This window comes from Pinus tabuliformis, chromosome 1_1, assembly GCF_031772625.1.
Source record: "Pinus tabuliformis cultivar Carrire ecotype Pingquan chromosome 1_1, CPIR1, whole genome shotgun sequence".
Taxonomy (NCBI): Eukaryota; Viridiplantae; Streptophyta; class Pinopsida; order Pinales; family Pinaceae; genus Pinus; species Pinus tabuliformis.
Genome location: NC_142297.1, coordinates 859,400,087 through 859,422,060, shown reverse-complemented (window position 1 = coordinate 859,422,060; position 21,974 = coordinate 859,400,087).

Genomic DNA, 21,974 nt, shown 5'->3' with positions numbered 1-21,974 from the left:
GGATTTTATACAACAATAGAAATCCCAATCCTATTGTTTTAGAGGACATGGTGTGCATTTTATGACCAAAAAAATTTTGCCTTCTATTGGTAATTATATGTTGACATTATGAAAGTATACAAAAACAAGGTATTGATGAAAATGCATGCCCTATTTGGGAAAATGCACTCCTCAAGTTGATAATGCATGGTGAGTACATGGGATTGCATGTTTATATAGTAAGGATGAATATCCACACCTTGTTGATGACAAATGCATGCCCTATTTGGGAAAAATGCACTCCTCAAGTTGATAATGCACAGTGAGTACATGGGATTGCATGTTTATATAGTAAAGATGAATATCCACACCTTGTTGATGACAAATGCATGCTCACATAATAAAAATACACATCCTTTGACATGTTCTGCAGCGCTAGGAAATGCATGCCCTAGAAATTAAAATGCATTACCTTGTGTTGGTAATTGTATGTTGACATTATAAAATTACATGAAAACATGGTATCGAGGAAAATGCATGGAAAGTACACGAGACTACATGTTTACAAAGTAAGGAAGAATATCCACAGCTTGTTAATGACAAATGCACACCTACACAATAAAATTACACACCCCTGACATGTTTTGAAACCCTAAGAAATGCACATGCTAAGAAGAAAAATGCATGCCTTGTATTTGTAATTATATGTTGACATTTAAAAAATACATGAAACAAGGTATTAAGGAAAATTCACACCCTATTTGAGAAAATGCACACCTCAAGTTGAGAATGCACGACAAGTACATGGGATTGCATCTTTACATAGTATGGAGGAATATCCACACATTATTAATGACAAATGCATCTTGTACAATAAAAATCCATGCCCTTGACAAGTTTTAAAGCCCTAGGAAATGCGTGCCTTGTGTTGGTAATTGCATATTAAAATTATAAAATAACATGAAAATAGGATATTGAGGAAAATGCAAGCCCTATTAGGGAAAAATGCATGTCTTGAGTTGAGAATGCATATTGAGTACATGGGATTGCATGTTTACATAGTAAATAGGAATATCCCATCTTGTTAATGACAAATACATGCCTACACAATAAAAATGTGAACCCTTGACATGTTTTGTAGCCCTAGGAAATGCACATACTAGGGAGAAAGATTCATGCCTTATGTTGGTAATTGTATATTGACATTATGAAACTAGATGAAAACAAGGTATTGAGGAAAATGCATGCCCTGTTTGGGAAAAATGTATGGCTCAAGTTGAGAATGAATGGTGAGTATATGGGCTTACATGTTTACATAGTAAGGAGGAATATCCACAACCTGTCAATGACAAATAACCTACTATACAATAAAAATGCATTCTCTTGACATGTTTTGAAACCATATGATGGCCTAGACTCTGAATGGTTCTTCCCTAACCCATTTGAATGGTTTTCATGGGAATATGAATGAAAATGGATGTTGAACCATTCTATATGATTGATTATAGTGTGGCATATCTTATTAGAAAAAAACCTAGACCCATGTTTGAGACGTTGTTTAGAAACATACTTAGGTAGTTGACCTTGTGTACGAAGATGTTGCAACTTTTGAGAATGACATTGCCTGAAACCATAATTCAGGGAGTATGGATCTACTAGGATTTTTATTATTAAACCTTTGTTATTTTGAGTTCAAAATTACCTTTATAGCACAATCTTGATCAACGACTAGGCTTGAATCCATTACAATAATGTACTCGTTATGAGCTCAAATATGTTACTAGTGAGAATTGAAACTGGGTGGAGAGGATAACATTCCTCCCAACTACTTGACCTACACCAAATTGACACATGAAGGAAATCATTGTTGGCACTATCTTTCAATTTCAAATTACAACCTTTGATATTCCAAGTTTCTAAATACTTTACCAAGGATGAAAGTTTTCATTCATTCTCAAAAATTCCCAATCCATTGTTAAAAAAGGCTGCAAATCTACATGAATATACCTATAATAATGAACTCCAAGACATATAAAAGTGTTAATTTTAATCATTTTGATCTTAACTCTATATATTAACATAGTTTTCATAATAAATATGCTTTATAGAAAAAGATACCAACATAATAAAGGTCCATTTAAAATAACACATTTTCGTGGTGAGGTTTTCCTCAATGTGCAATTCGTCATAAGTCATTCCCCAGTGTCAGTGTCAATAGGATAACCTCTTGTCCATAATTTCATATTTAAACCAAAACAACCATGGCTACAATTGAAGTAGGGACACCCTCTACCATGGGCACAATAATGAAAATAAGGGGTTCCTAGGAGAAAGGTTCATTGGAAAAAAAATAAAGAGTGTGCTAATGCATGGAGGGATACAAACAATTTTCCAGTAAGTATGTTAGATATCCTAAGAAGAGTAGAATTTTATGAACTTATCTTTAGACAAATTAATTTTCAAAATGAGGAGATTAATGATGTCATAGCTAATTATGATGACATGACTATGGAATTTAATGGATTTTGCTATAGGGTTTACCTAGACCATAATTTGGTTATAAGATCAACAAAAATACCATGTGGAGGGGGATAAAAAATTGTATCCAAATAAAACCCAAAGGTATAAAAGATTAAGATGGCCAATAAAATCTATGGGAAAAAGGTATTTATTCCTAGGAATGGTTTTAAAATGCAAGATATTCCATGAGGAATATACAAATAATTTAGCTTGTCCTTAGGAAAATTATGAATCATAATAAGCATGATATTTACAATAATTTCATGAGGTTGGTGATTCATTGGGTTGAATACAGAGTTATATATGTCCCTCATCCATTGGCTAAAGAATTTCATTATGCCCTGTAAGAAAGTGAAAAGAAGAAAACTAGGTTTAGTTCGAGATCACATTGCAGAAAATTTTGATTACATCAATGTGATCTTCAAACAAGGTCTACTAAAACATACATTATGAAATAAAATAATAAGAAAACCATTTAGCAAGCACCTAAACAGGTTCCACATGTTGGTGCAGAAAATTTTAATGATATTGTAATTAACTAGGATGAGTGTACTACTTTTAGGGTTTTACTAGACCTACATGTATGTACAGATGATGTTGAGAAACATGAAGGTTAAATGGAAAATAATATGGAAACAAGAAATTATGAAATGGAAATAAGAATTCCTTCTAAATAAATTGAAGTTAAATATAATCTCCCTATGATTATAAATTATTCAACAACTCCAAGTTCAAAAGTGCATTGTTTGACATACAATTTGATGAGATATTTGTTTTCTCATTATTTGATACAGTGATGTAATAGAAAATGACTGCAATGGATTATTCTTCCTCTATAAATACCTAAACAGAAAAGTCTCAATTAAAGGAAACAATTTTTTTAGAATGCATGAAGCAAATTGCAGTGTTGCAATAAACAATTGCAAATAATGCAAGTATTAGGTGTGTGTTATATTCTTCCACGAGTAGTGGCAGGCACGGGGATCACAGGGGGGTGCAACCCCCCCTATCAAGGGGTTTCAGGGGGGGTGGTATCCCCCCTACACGGGGTCCAAGGTAGCACCCTAGGAAAAAATAATTGGACCCTATATTAGGTGGGTGGACCTACCTATGATTTTGTGCATGGATTTTGCACATGGTTTTGGGCATGATGGTTGTCTTCCCATGGTATTTTGTAGACCCGGTCAAGGGAACTATGATTATGTTCTAATCCAAGGTTAATGGATTGGGGTTTATGAATGCTTCAGAATGTATATATATATATATATATATATATATATATATATATATATATATATATATATATATATATATATATATATATATATTGTAACATTGAAAGGAACATAATGAAAAATCAATCTGGTAGTCCCGGTTTTGGGATCCAGGAGAAAATATTTGTGTATATTTGTTTATGTTTTATGTTCCCCCCATTGTTTATTTTTTGTTTTTATAATTCGTATACTGGTAATTTTTGTACAATATTAAAAGCTACAACAAAAAACTCATTTAGAACCATAAACAACTAGGATAATATAATTGATGGAATACATATTGAGGTATCCAAAAGTTTAGGAAAATTTTGGGAGAAAAGTTGATAATATTAATGCAAAGTTTGAAGAAAGAGAGGCCAAAGTTGAAAGCACCATTAGAATTCTTCGAAGAGTTGAGAAAAAGACTAGAGGTATTGTATTTACGTCCATTGCAAATTGTAGGTATTCTTTTCGAAGAATTAAATAGCAAGTTGAAGGAGAAGGATAAGATAATTGAATATTTAAACCTTGAATTTGAAACTAATCTGAAAGAGGAGCAATATAAGCACAAATCATAAATAGCAAAATATAATGAAATAATGGTCAAATTGAATAAGACCTATATTAGGAAAGATGGTATGTTAAAAAACATATATTTGCAATGTGCCAAGGTAGCACAAAGGTTTAAATAACTGAAAGATACCAAAAAAGAATCACATAGAAAATTAGCTCAAGTTAGTGATAAGGGTGAAAATAAAGATAAAGTACAAGGAAGTGCAGAAAAAATGCTTTAAATTGACTTGGAGAACTACAAACACAAAAGAGGTGGCAGGAAGTTGTCACATCCATGAATGCTCTATGTGATCTTGAATATTCCTCTTCACCATTGGTTGAATCATTGAAGGAAAAGCAAGCTAAGAAACAGGAAACTATTACAAAGCTCAAAAAGGAATTCTTGTAGAATAAATAAGCACAACATTTGGATGTGACATGAAGATACAAAACTTGAAAGCCCAAATTTCTTATTTGCATTAGAAATTACAAAGGCCCATAGTTGAGTCAATACTAATTTTTTCCACTACGAATGAGAAATAGTTGAGGGAACAATAGCTTGAGAATGAAGTACCAAATCTCAATGGTCAATTAGATGAAGTTCAATACCAACTAAAATCTAAAAAGGAAGAAATTGAAAGGAAAGACAAGGAACAAAAGAAGTATGAGAAAAAATATAAAGGCAATTTGCAAGACTTATTGAAAAGTATGCAAAGAAAATTCAAGAACTAGAGAAATAACTAAAACATGTGATTGTTGTAGCTTTAAAACAATTAAAAGCCTCTACAAAAGGAAAGAGAGATTCTAATGAATTTTCTTCGTCTCAAGAGGAGGGCGTGAAAATGTTAATCTAGCAATTTAGTTACAAATTCCAACCATGGGACTAGATTCCTCTTTTCGAGAGGACCAATTTTGACTATTGAAGTGCCCAATTTGGACAAGGCAAATTGTACTTGTGAAGAACAACCCACATATGCACATTTGGACATGTCGTCCCTAACAAAAAATTGGTCACCCTTAGAATACTATAAATTAAAGTGACCTCAAGCTCATTTGGATATCACCAAGCATCTTCTTTTTGTCTTCTTCATTGACTGGTTCACATAGGTCTAAGGTTTGGCTGAGGAAAGTGGTACATACATGTCCGAGATTACAAGGTTCGAGGCTCGCACCTATTTTAGGGTTTTGTTTTCCGACCGCAGGCTGCACACAGGAAATTTTTAGTTATAACTATAGGCTAGTAGGCTCAAGAGTGTGTTTGGAAGGTCTCAACCACACACATCCTTCTTCCTCTGTGTGGTTGGGCTCTAGGGATAAATTTTGTCGTTTGACCGCAAACAAGAAAAGTTGTCTTTGATTTATATTGATGCCGAGAACATATTTTTGAATGTTGTTGGGATAATTTCATGACATGATTTTGTATTGGGCTCATTGTACTCTCTGCTGAATATTTTATGACAATCTAATAGAAGAATAGTTTTCAAAGGGTTTCCCCCTTGTGGGGATTTTCCCTAGTCTTTGGCCAAATCTGGTGTCTCTTATTGATGTGTTGATTGTCTCCTTTGTTATTGCATTTATTTTTCTATCTTCAATTACTATTGATGGTTGGAAACATTAATTGTTTTTGTAAGATTGTTAATACAAGAGTTGAATTGGGCTAGAGTAATTGAAACAACATAGAACAATCTGAAATTTAACATGGTATTAGAGCTAAGGTGAAGGACAAGCCCAAAAGGAGACAAGCATTGAAGCAATCATCTTTGGAAAGTTGAAGGAGCCTATCTAATCAAGTCAAGATGTCTTCCTCTTTCTTCAAGGAACATGAGAAGTTGGGTGACTCATCTAACTTTGTTGCATGGAAGATTAGGTTGGAGATCATAGTTGATAACAATGATGTTTTGGAATACATTCAAGGAAAAGTACCCGAGCCTTCGGAGAATGCTTCTGTTGCTGCCAAGAACAAGCACAATAAAGGTGAGTTAAAAGAAAAGAAAATTATAGTTGATGGTTTACAAGATAATTTACTTGCATATGTTGGAAATTTGAGGAAGTCTAAGGACATGTATGATAAGATAGTTGGCATGTATGAAGTCAACAATTTGAATGAAATCCTCTCCTTGAAATATCAACTCAAAGATATGAAGATGAACAAAGGAGATTTTGTGCAATCCTACATTATGAGGATATCTCGTCTTAGATATCAATTGCAAAGAGTTGGAGAATTTGTACCTGATAGGGAATTCGTGATTATAGATCATAGAGGTCTCCCTCCTATTTTGGAAACCTTCATTACCACTATAAGCAATAACAACAAATTTCCATAATTTGATGAGATTGTTGGAAAGCACACTCGAGAAGAATAAAGGATGGTTTCTAGAGGCAAGATACAAAAGCATGAAGAAGGAAATTTTGATGCATTCATCACTTACAAGAAGAAGAAGAAGAAGAAATTAAAATGAGGTCCATCAAATTCAAGAAAGCATCCTCCTCAAAATTCAAAGAGAAGGTTTGGAAGAGTCAAGGAACCATCACACAGTGAATGTTACAATTTCCATAAGAAATGCCACTATGCTCGAGATTTCCCCGAGAATAACAATGGTTCTTGCTACAACACTAGAAGCAACAACAATAGGTTTGATGATCAAAGAAGAAGAGATGACTGAAAGAATGATCTCTATGGAAGAGATGAAAGAAGAAGAAGAGATTCTCCAATTGACCATGAAGAATATTTTCATCCTCAAAATAATCCAATATACTCCAGGTATAAAAAGTAATGTTGGAAATCAATCTGAATATATTCTTATTTCTGCCCTCACTAGTTCTTCTCCTTCGGATTTGTGGGATAGTTGGTTGGTTTATAGTGGAGCCACTCATCATTTCTTTGGGTATAAGGAAGTTCTCTCTAATTTGGTAGAGAGGGAGTCAAACTTGAAAATTATTCTTAGAGACAACTCCACTCATCACTTTCAAGGATTTGGGTTCGTCAAATTTCATTTGAATTCTGCAAAATCTATTTTTCTCCATGATATGATGTATGTGTTGGGATTGAAGAAGAATTTGGTATCAATATCTACTTTGGAAGACAAAGGGATGAGGGTTGCATTCATCAAGGGAAAGGTTCTTACTTGGCCTATTGGATCACCTATGAGAGATGCATTTACATTCGGATCAAGATTTGAAGGACTCTATAGAGTCATTGGTAGGCCTCTTCTAGCATTGGTCTATGATACTAATCATCTAAGCGAGCTATGGCACCGAAGATTGGCCCATTTACATTATGATGCTCTTCTGAAATTGAAGAAATTGGTCTCTGGTATTCCCAATGTTCAAGCCCAACATGATGGAGTATGTCCAAGTTGTTCCAGTGGAAAGAAGACAAGGGGACCATTCCCCTCTAGAGAGAACAAGACAAATTACACCCTCCATCTCATTCATTCTGGCATATGTGGTTTGATTCCCATACATTCTATTAGTGGCCATCTATATTACATCACCTTCAGTGATGACTTCTCAAGAAAGACATGGATATATTATTTGAAGCACAAGGATGAAACCTTCAAAATGTTCAAGGATTTCAAAGCTTTGGTCTAAAATCAATCAAGGAAGTAAAGTAAGATCTTCAACTCTAATAATGGTGGAGAGTACATTTTGAATGAGTTCATCGATTTTTGCAACAAAAAAGGTATCAAGAAAGAGATGATTGTGCCATAAACTCTCGAACAAAATGGAATAGCTGAAAGGAAGAACAAATCTATTGTAGAAGTCGCTTGTGCTATGCTCCATGATCAAAAGTTGTCGAAGTTCCTTTGGGGAGAAGAAACGAACGATGTCGCATATGTTCAAAACAGGGTGCCTCATCAAGCATTGGACAAAAAGACCCCTAAATAAGTGTTCACAGGTTTCAAGCCTGATGTTAGCCATCTCTATATCTTTTTTTGCCTCGTATGTTTTCATGTGCCGAAGGACAAAAGAAACAAACTAGAAGCCTCGAGAGAAAAAGCTACATTTGTTGGATTCTGTGGAAATTCAAAGGCATTTAGAATATATATTCCTAGTAAAATAAAGATTTAAATTAACAGGGATGTAACATTCAATGAAGATGTTTTCCTTGGGAAAGCAAGGGACCTTCCTCTGCCTCCTCCTCCTAAGAAGAGGAATGATGATATGGATATTTTAGATTGTCTTTATGTGCCTAAATCTGAGACAAACATTGTTGATGATCCCATGGAGCCCATGGATCCCTTAGATCCTCCTCCATGTGATCCTCCTGCCAGGAAGAGGCCACTTTGGCTCCATGACACATTACAGGATGAGAAGATACATGTTCTCATTCAAAGATCATTTAGAGAAAGCAAGAAGCAATGCAGGTACCAAGGATATGTTACAGTCATGAGCACTATGATTTAATCCCAACCTTCCACCTTTGAATAAGTCGTGAAAGAAAAAGTTTGGAAGGATATTATGGCCTAATAATATGAATCAATTATGAAGAATGACATATGGGATATTGTATTGAGATCGAAATGGAAATCCTTGTGACTTCAAAATGGTTATTCAATATCAAGCATGGAGTTGAAGGAAACATTGAGAAATACAAGGCAAGGTTTGTGGCCCAATGATTCTCCCAAAAAGAGGGATAATATTATGATGATATATTTGCATTTGCAGCTCGATATAATCCCATTCGATCGTAGTTGCTCTTGCCACGAGTCAAGGATGGACCCTTCATCAGATGGATGTGAAGACAACATTCCTCCATGGCATGTTACAAGAAGGTGTTTGAAAATACGAATTGAAAAATTAGTTTTTTCTTTTTTCCCTCTAAAATTTGATGATGTCATCTGATCTTATTTTATTATTTCCACTCTTATTTCATAATTTCCTTAGAAGGCCCATTTTAGACCTCAAAACTCCCCTAATGATTGAGTAGCCACAAGGATTTGAAGTAAAGGATCGAAAGACACATGTTTATAAATTAAAGAAGGCATTGTAAGGTTTGAAGCAAACCCTCATAGCTTGGTAAGCCCGCATAGACAATTATTTGGTGAAGTTGGGATTCACAAGAAGCAATGTCAATGCCAACCTCTACTTCAAGGTAGTCCAAGATATGTCATTAATTTTGGTTTTATATGTTGATGATCTATTCTTGGAAGGTAGTGAGCCCCTGATGATCGAGTGTAAGAGGGAGTTAGCCTCTGAATTCGAGATGAAGGACCTTGGAATCATGCACTATTTTCTAGGCCTTGAGGTGTGGCAAACGCTTGGTAAGATTTTCCTTTCACAAGGAAAATATGTCGTGAAGTTGTTGGAGATGTTTAGAAAGGCAAAATGCAAGTCCTTTCCCACACCAATGGAAATGAATTTCAATAATTTATGTGGAGAAGTTGCAAGACCCAATTTGGTGAATCCATCCGAGCATAGACATTTGATTGGGGCTCTAATGTTCTTAGTGAACACAAGTCCCAACATATGCGATGAAGTGAACACATTAATTCAATTCATGACCTAGACTCTCCATGCAGATTGGATTGCTTTCAAACACAATTTGAGATATTTGCATGGGATGATCAACCTTGTTCTGAGATATTATGCCCGAGATGTTCAACTTCATGGGTATACAGATGCTAACTAGGAAAGAAATGTTGTCGATAGGAATATTATGGTTGGATGTTGTTTTAGCCTTGGATCTTCCATGATATCTTAGATGAGCAGGAAGAAAAAGTCTATATCATTGAGTACCACATAGGCAGAGTACATTGTCGCTAGCATGGCTAGCTACAAGGAAATTTGGTGGAGAAATATCTTTGAAGATTTATTTGAGAAAGTCCTAGACACAACTGTGATATATTGCGAAAACAATAGTGGGATCCGTCTGGTAGAGAATCCTTTATTTCATGACAATTCCAAGAACATAGAGATCTTATAACATTTCATTTGAGACATAATGCAGAGAGGAGCAATTAGACTCCATCAAATATTGACAAATGAGAAAATTGCATATATTCTCACCAAGCCTTTGCCGAAAGGGAAGTTATTGCTATTCAGGGAGCAGCTTGGGCTAACAAATGTGACCCCTCCTGATAAGGGGCATCACTAATAAAGAACATTGATCCAACTCTTCCTCCCTATCTGAGCTCCCAGGGTGTGGAATTGAGTTGGAGGGAGCTTGGGGTTGAGGGATCTTTGGACAATAAGGTATCACCCCTATTTTTCCTCCATAGGGTGTGTCTAATCCTTGTCTATTTTTATAATTCAAGTATCTCCCCCTATCTTGGTCTATGCGAAGTATACCACAGTTGGCATCATACTCACAAGTTGAGCTTATTTGGATTGTTGCTCCCTGTCTGGTCAACGGGTTGAGAGAGAACTTGGGGGTGTGTTATCCTTACCTTTGGTAAGTTGGGTATCTCACCCAAGCTGATTATGATGCAGGTGTTCTACCACATGACTCTTGAGGGTCATTTATGGGAACATCAATAGGAAATAGGATGGATGTGATCCTTACCTCTTATATAGCAAGTTGTATCTTTTCCATTGATTACATCATTGGATGGTTGTGATGCTTGCTTGGTAACTTGTGTCTCGCTTATTGCTCGATGAGATGACATGAGGTGAGAGTGTCCAATAGGACCTTCCTCATTGTCCGAGAGGGTGCTAGCTTTAGCTCCTCGATGATTATTCTTCTTTAGATTCGAGAATCTTTTAGCAAATAGAGTTGAGTAGAGATGGGACATGATATGATGACAAGATACATAATATTATTACATGATGTAGTTGGAATTTCTCCCTAGCTAAGAGGGAGTGTTAATCTGATAGCTCAATGACAAATTACAACCATGGGACTAGATTCCTCTTTTCAAGAGGACCAATTTTGACTATTGAAGTGCCCAATTTAGACAAGGGAAAGTGTACTTATGAAGAAGAGTCCATTTATGCACATTTGGATAGGTCATCCCTGTTAGCACTCCAGGAAACTCTCCCAGGTTGTAAATCGAAGATGCCTGGTAACATATAATCTTCAGTATTTTTCTCTGAACTACTAGAAGAGATGATGGTTTGGATCAAGTCAGATAACCATTTTAGCTCTATTCTCACTCAAGACATGCATGAACACCCCCAACAACACAAGGCTTTAGACTGCTAATGCTCAATAGTTTGTAGATTTAATGGATAGATGGAGAATACTAACTATGCCAGCAGATTGCATACATGAACATATATGAATGGCTAGCTACAGGCAACAAATGAACTTACTGACTATACTGGCAGATGCATATATAATCACACATATAAATGGCTAGCCACAGGCAGCAAATAAGCTTGCAAATCTAATATATCAAAGCAGAGATAAGATGACAGTTATCTGGCCTTAAACACAAAGAAAACATGAACAAATTGTTCAAGTGTGAGCATAGAATAGAAGAGAAATGGACATTAAACATATAATAGCAAAATAAGCTTGTATTACCAAAGACTGCAGATGAGAAGCTTGAAGGAACAGAGGAGGAATAAACTCCAAAAGTTGAACCCTTGTTACATCTTGTTTTCAGCTATTTATAGCTTGTTTACAATGATCCTGAGCCTTTTGATGCTTCAGGTGTCTTAATCTATCCTTCTGTCTTGTTTAACTGATTGATTCCCTCAATAGGCAGGCATGGCTCGGCAGTTTTCCCCTTCTGACAGAGGAATAACCATATTAAGATAAGCTTGTCGTGATGCCTGGGATCTCTCTCATGCCAGAGATGCCCCATAATCATTCTGTTTGTTCTGGATGTGTTGTGTTGTGGTTCCGTGATTGTTTTTGGTTGATTTGGCTGTGTTATGTTATCTATGCTCCCTGATCACTTATGTTGTGGATTGCATCGTGTTGTGCTGTCGCCTTTCCACTTCCAGCCTTCTGTCTTTGTCTCTCGGCCTATTTTAGGTGATGGAATGGCTATTTGGGCCTCTGTGATCTCTTTAAAATGCTTAATAATGATTGCTTTATGTTATATACAGAAAACAATGTAATACTGAGAAATCCCACCCATTCTACTTCTTTCGGACTTCAAAAGTCCTCAAGTATGGTTTATTTATCTATTGGGTCCGCCCTTGGGTCGCTGTCGCCTATCGCGAGTGGCCTGGCCCTATGTTTCCCTTTGTATTGAAATACTTTGAAAGACACAAGAAATACATGAAAACAACCTCCCTCCAGACTTCAAATTTCATAGTTTTCACTTCCCGGACCCGAAAGGGTCCAGGCTTCATCGCAATCGCACTGCCCCAGGCTTCCTTTGTATTTCGTTTAAACAACGAAAATACACAACAAATGTTAAAAAAATGGGCTTTTGCAGACTTGAAACTATATATATATATTTTTCTTCCGAAACCCATTGGGTCCGGCCCATCAGGTCGCATGCATGTATATGTAGAGGCCATGCCCCTTTGGTTTCCGTCGATAGTGATTTGGCAATGTAACGTGGGCCGTCGATCTGCGCGCGCGATCGACAGTCCATGTTTAATCGCCAATCACAATCACTCCTTCCCCCTGGTTTGTGCCGATAACGCCGATTTGCCTCCACGATTGTGACCCGCTGATCTGATCATCGATGATCGCTGATTGGTGATGTCATGCATATGCCCTTTGGTTTTTACCGATAGCGATATAGCGATGCGATGTGGGCTGTTGATCCACGTGCGCAATCGATGGTCCTCGTTTAATCGCCGATCACCATTGCCATCGCCCCATGTTTTGCGCTGATTTGCCTTTGCGATTGTGACCCGCCGATCCGATCATTGACGATCGCTGATCGGCGGTGTCTTGTGCCAATTGCCACTGCCTGCTTGTGCCGATCAGATTTTCCGATGCGATCCGCCGATTAGATCTGGACCATTGATCGTCCAGATCGAACGGCTGTCATGCATTTGGACTGTTAAGCCTGCGATTTTGGTTTTTTTCATGGTTTTGGAGTGTTTTTGCCTCCCGATAGTGTATTTCCACTCTCCTGAGGGCTTTTGGCATATGATTGTTTCGACTTGGGAAGATCTTAATCAACTCTTGAAGAGTTCAAGAGTGTTTTGAACCCATTTTTGGGGTCATTTTCCAACAAGGCTAACACTGGCTCCTTCTGGGGATGAAAGCCTCCCTGTGAGGTTTCAAGAACTGCAGAGCAATGCCTTTCCTATAAAACAAAATTAAATTCTTCCCCTAGTGTTCCATTGGGAATGGATTCTTTTTAGCATAACATAAAAACTGAAAGAAAAACATATGTACAATAATAAGTTTTTAGAGCCTTAAATGAAATAGAGTTTCAGGAACCGCCCGTTTACCGGGCTACCAAAAGGGTCTCCGCCTTCCAAATTGTGCAGGATGAATGTATTGTTGTGCTGAACTTGAGTGATGACAAAAGGACCAGTCCATAAGGAGTCAAACTTGCCATGATTACCTCTCTTTTCCTTCAATGCATCCCATTTGAGCACCCAATCACCAACTTGGAAATTGTCCACTTTTGCCTTCCTGTCAAAGGTTCCTTTGATTTTCTTCTGATGGACCTGTGACTTCTCAACCAGCTGCTCTTTGATCTACTATAATTCGACTAGGTTATTCATTCTTCTTACTAAGTCATTCTCTTCATCTTGTTCTTCTTGCAAGAACTTAGCCACAGGGAGGATCAATTGGATAGGGAAAACAGCATCAGTGCCATAAACCAATTTAAATGGAGAGTTCACTATGGACTTTTTGATGGAAACTCTATCAGCCCATAGTGCAAACTTCAACTTGGAATCCCAACTCTTTTTGTTGTCTTCTAACAGTTTTTTGATTATCCTTACCAAACTCTTGTTAGATGATTCTGCCAGGCCATTGCCTTGAGGATAATATGAGGTAGAATGCACCACTTTAATGCCCATGGATTCAGCCATGTCCATCAATTCTTTTGCCTTAAAAGTTGTTGCATTATCAGTGACTAGTTTGGTTGGGCAACCAAATCTAGTGAAAATATTCTCATTCAAGAACTTTATGATAACTTGATGATTGGCATTCTTAGTGGGTATAGCCTCAATCCACTTGGTGAAATAATCAATGGCTACTAAGATCCATTTGTGTTGGCCACTGGAATGTGGGTTAATCTCACCTATAAAGTCCAAGCCCCACTGCTGGAAGGGACCATTGACATGTATTGGCTTTAAAGGTAGAGATTTTAGTTGTTGTCTTCCTGCAAATCTCTGACATTTGTCACAAGCTTTTACAAAAGAAAACACATCAGAGAACAGTGTAGGCCAATAATACCTAGCCCTCAAGATCTTGTGAGCCGTGGTTTTCCAATAATGATGCCCACCACAAATGCTAGAATGAAACTGGTGTATGACCTCTATAGATTGTTCTTTATCTAGACACCTCAAGAGGATTCCTGATGGGTCTTTCCAGTAAAGAAGATTTTTGTCAATGTAGAATTTGGCTGATCTGAGTCTAGTGGTATGAGCTTGACTTGAACTAAGCCTTGGAGGAACTTCCAACTTCTGCAAGAAATGAACTATGTTGGCATACCATTCACATGTGGCTAGATTTTCAGCCATGGACTGATTTTGCTTTTGCTCTTCTGATGCTCCCCTTGTTTGCTCATCATCTGAAGTTAAACCCATGAAATTTATGTCTAACAAGCTACAATTTTCTTCAGCCATGAGCTTAGCCAAGCCCTGGCCTTTGACAAGCTTAGTGGGCTTCACCTCTATGTCAAATTCTATGAATTTTGCAATCCATTTTGCCCTCTTTCCATCAATATCTGGTTGAGTCAAGACATCTCTCACTAAGGTTGAGGGCACATACGCAATTACTTTGGAATGCAGGATATAAATCCTGAATGCTTTCAAGGATTTTATGAGAGCATAAGCTTGCTTCTCAATAAGGTCATACCTTAGTTCAGCATCCCTTAGAGTTTTGCTAAAAAAGGCTACGGGGTGCTCTATGCCTTCACCATTTTTATACAACAAGACTGCTGCAAGTGTATCATAAGAGGAAAAAGAGAAGATACAAAACCCCTTAGTGTAATCTGGGCTGATTAGAGTGGGAGCCTCCATGATAGCTTGCTTGATGGCTTCAAAAGAGCTTCTTGAAGCGGTTGTCCATTTTATCTTCGATCCTTTCTTTAGCATGGAAGTGATGTGCTTTACTAACTCTGCAAAGTTTGGAACGAACCTCCTTAAAAAGTTGATCTTACCCAGGAAGGATTGAATGTCCCTTTTCAACCTTGGGATGGACAATGTCTGAATGGCTTGAACCCTGGCTGGATCAATCTTCACACCTTCAGCAGAAACAATATGTCCTAGGAGTTTGCCTTCTTCTAGAGCAAATTGTGACTTCTTTGGGTTGACTGAAATGCCAAACTATCTGCACTTCAAAAAGACTTTCTTCAAATGTTGTAAATGATCTTTGTGGTTGTTGGAGAAGACTGTTATGTCATCAAGATAAATAAGGACAAAATTTTCCTTCTCTCCCAAAAAGGCTATGTCCATGGTCCTCTGAAAGGTAGCCCCAACATTCATCAGTCCCAAAGGCATCTTGGAGTACATGAAAGTGCCCCAAGGAGTAGTGAAGGCGGTCTTTTCCTGATCTTCAGGATGTACAGCAATCGGATTGTAGCCTGAAAATCCATCTAGGAAAGACATGACTCTAGCCTTTGAAACTCTTTGTAGCAAGTGTTCCATCTTGGGCAGGGGATAATTATCTTTTTTAGAGCACTTGTTCAGATTTCTGAAGTCAACGCAAAGCCTTATTTCTCCATTTTTCTTCCTTACCACCACCAGGTTGGCTATCCACTTTGAATATCTTAGGGGAATTATGATTTTGGCATCCAACAGCTTCTTGATTTCTTTCTCAATCAAAGGCAGTAAGAGAGGGCTGACAGGTCTTAATTTCTACTTAAAAGGGGTGGTGTTCTTTTCCAGTGGGATCCTATGTTGAATAATGTCTGGGTCATAGGTTTTAAGATCGTTGTATTCCCAGGCAAAAATATCAGTGAATTGCTTCATGAGGGAGCAATACTCGAAATTCTAGGCAAGAGACAAATGAGCAGACATATTGATGAATTTCAGATGGGCTGGGCTCCCTATATTATGTTTACAAACGGTGGACTCATTCTCTATTTTGGCCGGCTTGTAGGGCACGTCATTATGATCAAAAAGCTTCTCTAGAGGCACCAATCCTTTTGCTATGTGATTACTGGGCAACTAGACGATGCTTTCTCGGCCGATTTCACTTTTTAGCTTGGACTAGCCGAATTCTTCCACGTTTTGATTTTCTTGGTCGATGTGCATTTCAGCAAATTCCTCAACAACTTGTAAAAACCTGTTAATTTCCTCATCGTCTTCAAAAACTCTCCAATACTTGACATTGTCTGGCAGGGACGGTCTGTATTTTACCTGAACTTCATATGTCAATTTAGGAGGCAAAGGGGGAACAAACGTGCTAGCAGAGACAGCAAGGGAGTCAGCAAGTTGGTTCTTCATTCTTGGAATATAAGAAATGCTAAAAACTTTGAAAGAATCTTTGAGCCTCCATACCTCATCCCTGTATTCTTTCAGCCTTGGATGCTTTGCTTGGAATGTTTTATTTACCTGTTGAATGATGAGGTCTGCATCCCCAAACACTTGCAGGCCTTTGATACCCATTTCCTTAGCAGCACTTAAGCCTAGAATCAAAGCTTCATACTCTTCTATGTTGTTTGTGACCTGAAAGGTTAATTTGAACGACAAATGAATATATTCCTGTGTTGGGGACATAAGGACTACACTTGCCCCTGCAGCTTCTTTGGAGCAAGCCCCATCAAAGAACATACCCCAAATCTGTGGGTTTCCATCCTGCATGATCTGGAAAACTGGCTTTTTAAGTTGCATGGAGGCCAACTGAGACTCTTCAATATGAAGAATACATGCTCCAAAATCAGTATCAACAGCGTAGATGGGATGATTACTAGGATTTTTCTCATTGTTGATGATGTAAGCCAACTGTGCCTCTCTATATAATCTCTTGCTCTCACCTCCGGAAACTGGGACAGTAGCATAGGTTAGATCATTTTGTAATGATCCACCTAGTCTCTTGATCCAACCTCTAGGAAGTAACATGCCAAATTTGGGAGGCACATCTGCTACCACAATATCCATCATCATGCTTTTCATAGGCAACTGAGACAAAGTGATGGCTAGGTCCTTGATTAATCGTATACATTTCACTTTTCTAGAGTCGAAAGAAAACAAATCATGATAAGGCTTAGTGATGTCGAGACCCAACTCGTCCATGACAGCCTTTGGCATTAAGTTATGGCTAGCTCCAGCGTCCAAAAGGAAATTGTGGAGGATTTTATCATGAATGTTTAGAGAGACATAGAATGATGGGGAGTTGTCCTCACCAATTTCAATCATTGGGCTGAGGATGATAGCTGGCTTGTCATCTTGTAGATTTACACAGTCGGTGGAGGCTTGGATGGCTTTAGGCTCAAGGGCTTCGAGGATGGATCTTTTGAAGGACTCACTTTTCACTAGTTCAATCAGAGGCATAGGTATTCTTAGCTTTTGAATTTCTGATTGAAAACTGAAAGGAGAAGGGGACTTGTCAAGGCCTCTTACCTCATGAGATGGAGCTTTGAGGATGATAGGATCAACTGTCGGTTGTTTTTGCTTATTAGCTTGTTGTACTACAGGGTCAGCAGCTCTTTGAACTGGAGTTTCCTTAGCATTATTTATCTTCGACCGCAGATTATATCTGCGTTGATCTTCAGCTTGTAGAACAGCTTCACCACCCCATTCTTGGTTAGTCTGGTCATTTCATAATGACTTTTCATAGGCAGCTGCGGTCAAAAAGGAAGCATTGCCTTTGTCTTCAAGGCAATGGATCTCATCATCTTCTTCAAACTGCTCTTCCTCCATGACTACATTTTGGAAAGGGGTCTTGACCCTTTGGTCTTCATTGGCATCTTTGCTTCTTTGCAATATCTGCAATTGTTCATTAGCTCTTCTATATGGATTTGGATTTCTAGGAGCAAAAGTATTGGGAACTCTCCCTTTCCCAAGGTGTTTCTCAACCTTTAATTTGGAAATTTCAGAGGCTAATGACTCGATCATTTTGGTCATTTTATCTATCTTAGGATCAGAAGAGGATGAAGACTCGCCCCTCTGTCTTCTTCTATCAGCATTTCCCTTGAGTTTTTTTGCAGCTATGATGTTCGATTCTACTTCCAAGGCTACATCCTGCATGTCAGCCAAAGTAGCATGCCGCCTCTCTCTCAACAGTAGGCAGAAGTCATAATCAAAAGCATTAGCATAGGTGAGTTTAGCAGAGGTAGTAGTGGGCTTCACTTCAGCTGGTATCTTGTTGTACATGCAGTTAAATCTCTTATTAGAATCAGACAACAGTTCACCATTTTCTCTCTTTAAGTTCCCAAACTCAGTGTGGTAATAGAGGAGATCCTTCTTATCCCCCCAATGTTTTAGGAATGCATCATCTAAAGCTTCGACGTCTGTTATAGATCTTGGGGCTTGTTCTCTGAACCATTTTCTAGCCTCCCCATCTAGGCTTTGGAAAAATATTCTCATCCACACATCATCTTCACTAATATCTAGATTATCAACATAGCTATAAAATGACTCAAGGTGTTCTTCAGCAGTGACACCTTCAGTCCCAGTGAACTTAGGCATATAATTCTGATATTCTCCAGTGGGCATAACATTCAAAGGAGTGGGCAGTATTAGAGGTCCATACCTAGCAGCTATGATTCTTTCCATTTTGGTGGGTGCTTGCGAACTGGCCATAACTGTGGTGACTAAAAGAGTACTAGAAGTCTGAATGACAAAAGGCGGAGGAGTGATGACGAGACCAAAGGAGTATGGTGAATAGGAGGTGAGGTTCCCTTTGGGCTAACAACAAAAGGAGAAACTAAAGAATAAGGAGCTTTATGAATTTCTGAGAGCTTTTCTTCACTGCTAGTATTAGAATCTGTACTCTCAACATGTATTTGTTCTATTGCAGGATCTTCTTGAAGAGATATAGAATATTGTTTAGGTTTACCTGAACCCGATGCTCCTTTCTGCAATACTTTCTTCTCCTTGATGGTCTTTTTCGGGTCAGGTACTGGGTCAGCTCGCGATTTCTGAGGATTTCTCCGAGTATGCCTCACAAACTGAGCCAGAATTATGAAGTGGAGTCGCCAAGAGGTTCGGCCTCCAGTAGAGTCACCAGATAGATGATTACAACCAAAAATGTGCCCAGACTTTGTCTATCATCAAAGTTGGGTTTGTGTCGTTTCCCAGGGAAGCTGAGCTTCAGTTTCCTCTCCCTGGCAACGGCACCAATTTATGTTAGCACTCCAGGAAACTCTCCTAGGTTGTAAATCGGAGATGCCTGGTAACATATAATCTTCAGTATTTTTCTCTGAACTACTGGAAGAGATGATGGTTTGGATCAAGTCAGATAACCATTTCAGCTCTATTCTCACTCAAGACATGCATGAACACCCCCAACAACACAAGGCTTTAGACTACTGATGCTCAGTAGTTTGTAGATTTAATGGATAGATGGAGAATACTTACTATGCCAGCAGATTGCATACATGAACATATATGAATGGCTAGCTACAGGCAGCAAATGAACTTACTAACTATACTGGCAGATGCATATATAATCACACATATAAATGGCTAGCCATAGGCAGCAAAGAAGCTTGCAAATCTAATATATCAAAGCAGAGATAAGATGACAGTTATCTGGCCTTAAGCGCAAAGAAAACATGAATAAATTGTTCAAGTGCAAGCACATAATAGAAGAGAAATGGACATTAAACATATAACAGCAAAAGAAGCTTGTATTACTAAAGACTACAGATGAGAAGCTTGAAGGAACAGAGGAGGAGTAATCTCCAAAAGTTGAACCCTTGTTACATCTTGTTTTCAGCTATTTATAGCTTTTTTACAATGGTCCTGAGCCTTTTGAGGCTTCAGGTGTCTTAATATATCCTTCTATCTTGTTTAACTGATTGATTCCCTCAATAGGCAGGCATGGCTCGGCGGTTTTCCTCTTCTGACAGAGGAATAACCATATTAAGATATTTTGGGCAGCCTTCCGTGATGCCTGAGATCTCTCTCGTGCCAGAGATGCCCCACAATCATTCTGTTTGTTCTGGCTGTGTTGTGTTGTGGTTTCGTGGTCGTTTCTGGTTGATTTGGCTATGTTGTGTTGTCTATGCTCCCTGATCACTTCTGTAGCGAGTTGCATCGTGTTGTGCTGTCGCCTTTCCACTTCCAGCCTTCTGTCTCTATCTCTCAGCCTATTTTAGGTGATGGAATGGCTATTTGGGCCTCTGTGATCTCTTTAAAATGCTTAATAATGATTGCTTTATGTTCTATATAGAAAACGTTGTAATAATGAGAAATCCCACCCATTCTACTTCTTTCAGACTTCAAAAGTCCTCAAGTATGGTTTATTTATCTATCAGGTCTGCCCTTGGGTCGCTGTCACCTATCGCGAGTGGCCTGGCCCTATGTTTCCCTTTGTATTGAAATACTTTGAAAGACACGAGAAATACATGAAAACAACCTCCCTCTGGACTTCAAATTTCATAGTTTTCACTTTCGGGTCCGGGCTTCATCGCAATCGCACTGCCCCAGGCTTCCTTTGTATTTCATTTAAACAACAAAAATACACAACAAATGTTAAAAAATGGGCTTTTTGGACTTGAAACTATATATATTTTGCTTCCGAAACCCATCGGGTCGCATGCATGTATATGTAGAGGCCCTTCCCCTTTGGTTTCCGCCGATAGCGATCCGACGATGTAACGTGGGTCGTCGATCTGCGCGCACGATCGACAGTCCATGTTTAATCTTTGATCGCAATCGCTCCTTCCCCTTGGTCTATGCCAATAACGCCAATTTTCCTCCACCGATTGCGACCCGCCGATCCGATCATCGGCGATCACTGATCAGCGGTGTCATGCGTCCGCCCTTTGGTTTTTGCCAATAGCGATATAGTGATGCGATGTGGGTCATTGATCCGTGTGCACGATCAACAGTCCTTGTTTAATCACCGATCACCATTGCCATCGCCCCATGTTTTGCGCCGATTTTCCTTTGCGATTGTGACCCGCTGATCCGATCATCGGCGATCGCTAATCGGCGGTGTCTTGCGCCAATTGCCACTGCCTGCCTGTGCTGATCAGATCTGCTGATTAGATCTGGACCATTGATCGGCCAGATCGAACGGATGTCGTGCATTTGGACTACTAAGCCTGCGATTTTGGTTTTTTTCATGGTTTTGGAGTGTTTTTGCCTCCCGATAGTGTATTTCCGCTCTCTTGAGGGCTTTTGGCATATGATTGTTTCGACCTTGGGAAGATCTTAATCAACTCTTGAACAGTTCAAGAGTGTTTTGAATCCATTTTTTGGGTCGTTTTCCCACAAGGCTAACAATCCCTAACAGGAAACTGGTCACCCTTGGAAGCCTATAAATACAAGTGACCTCAATCTCATTTGGAGATAACCGACCATCTTCTTCTTCTCTTCTTTATTGATCGGTTTTCATAGGTATGAGATTGGGTCAATTTAGGGTTTTGGTTTTCGACTGCAGGCTACACACAGGAAATTTTCGGCTATAACCATAGGCTAACAGGCTCAAGAGTGTGGTTGGAAGGTCTCAACCGCACGCAT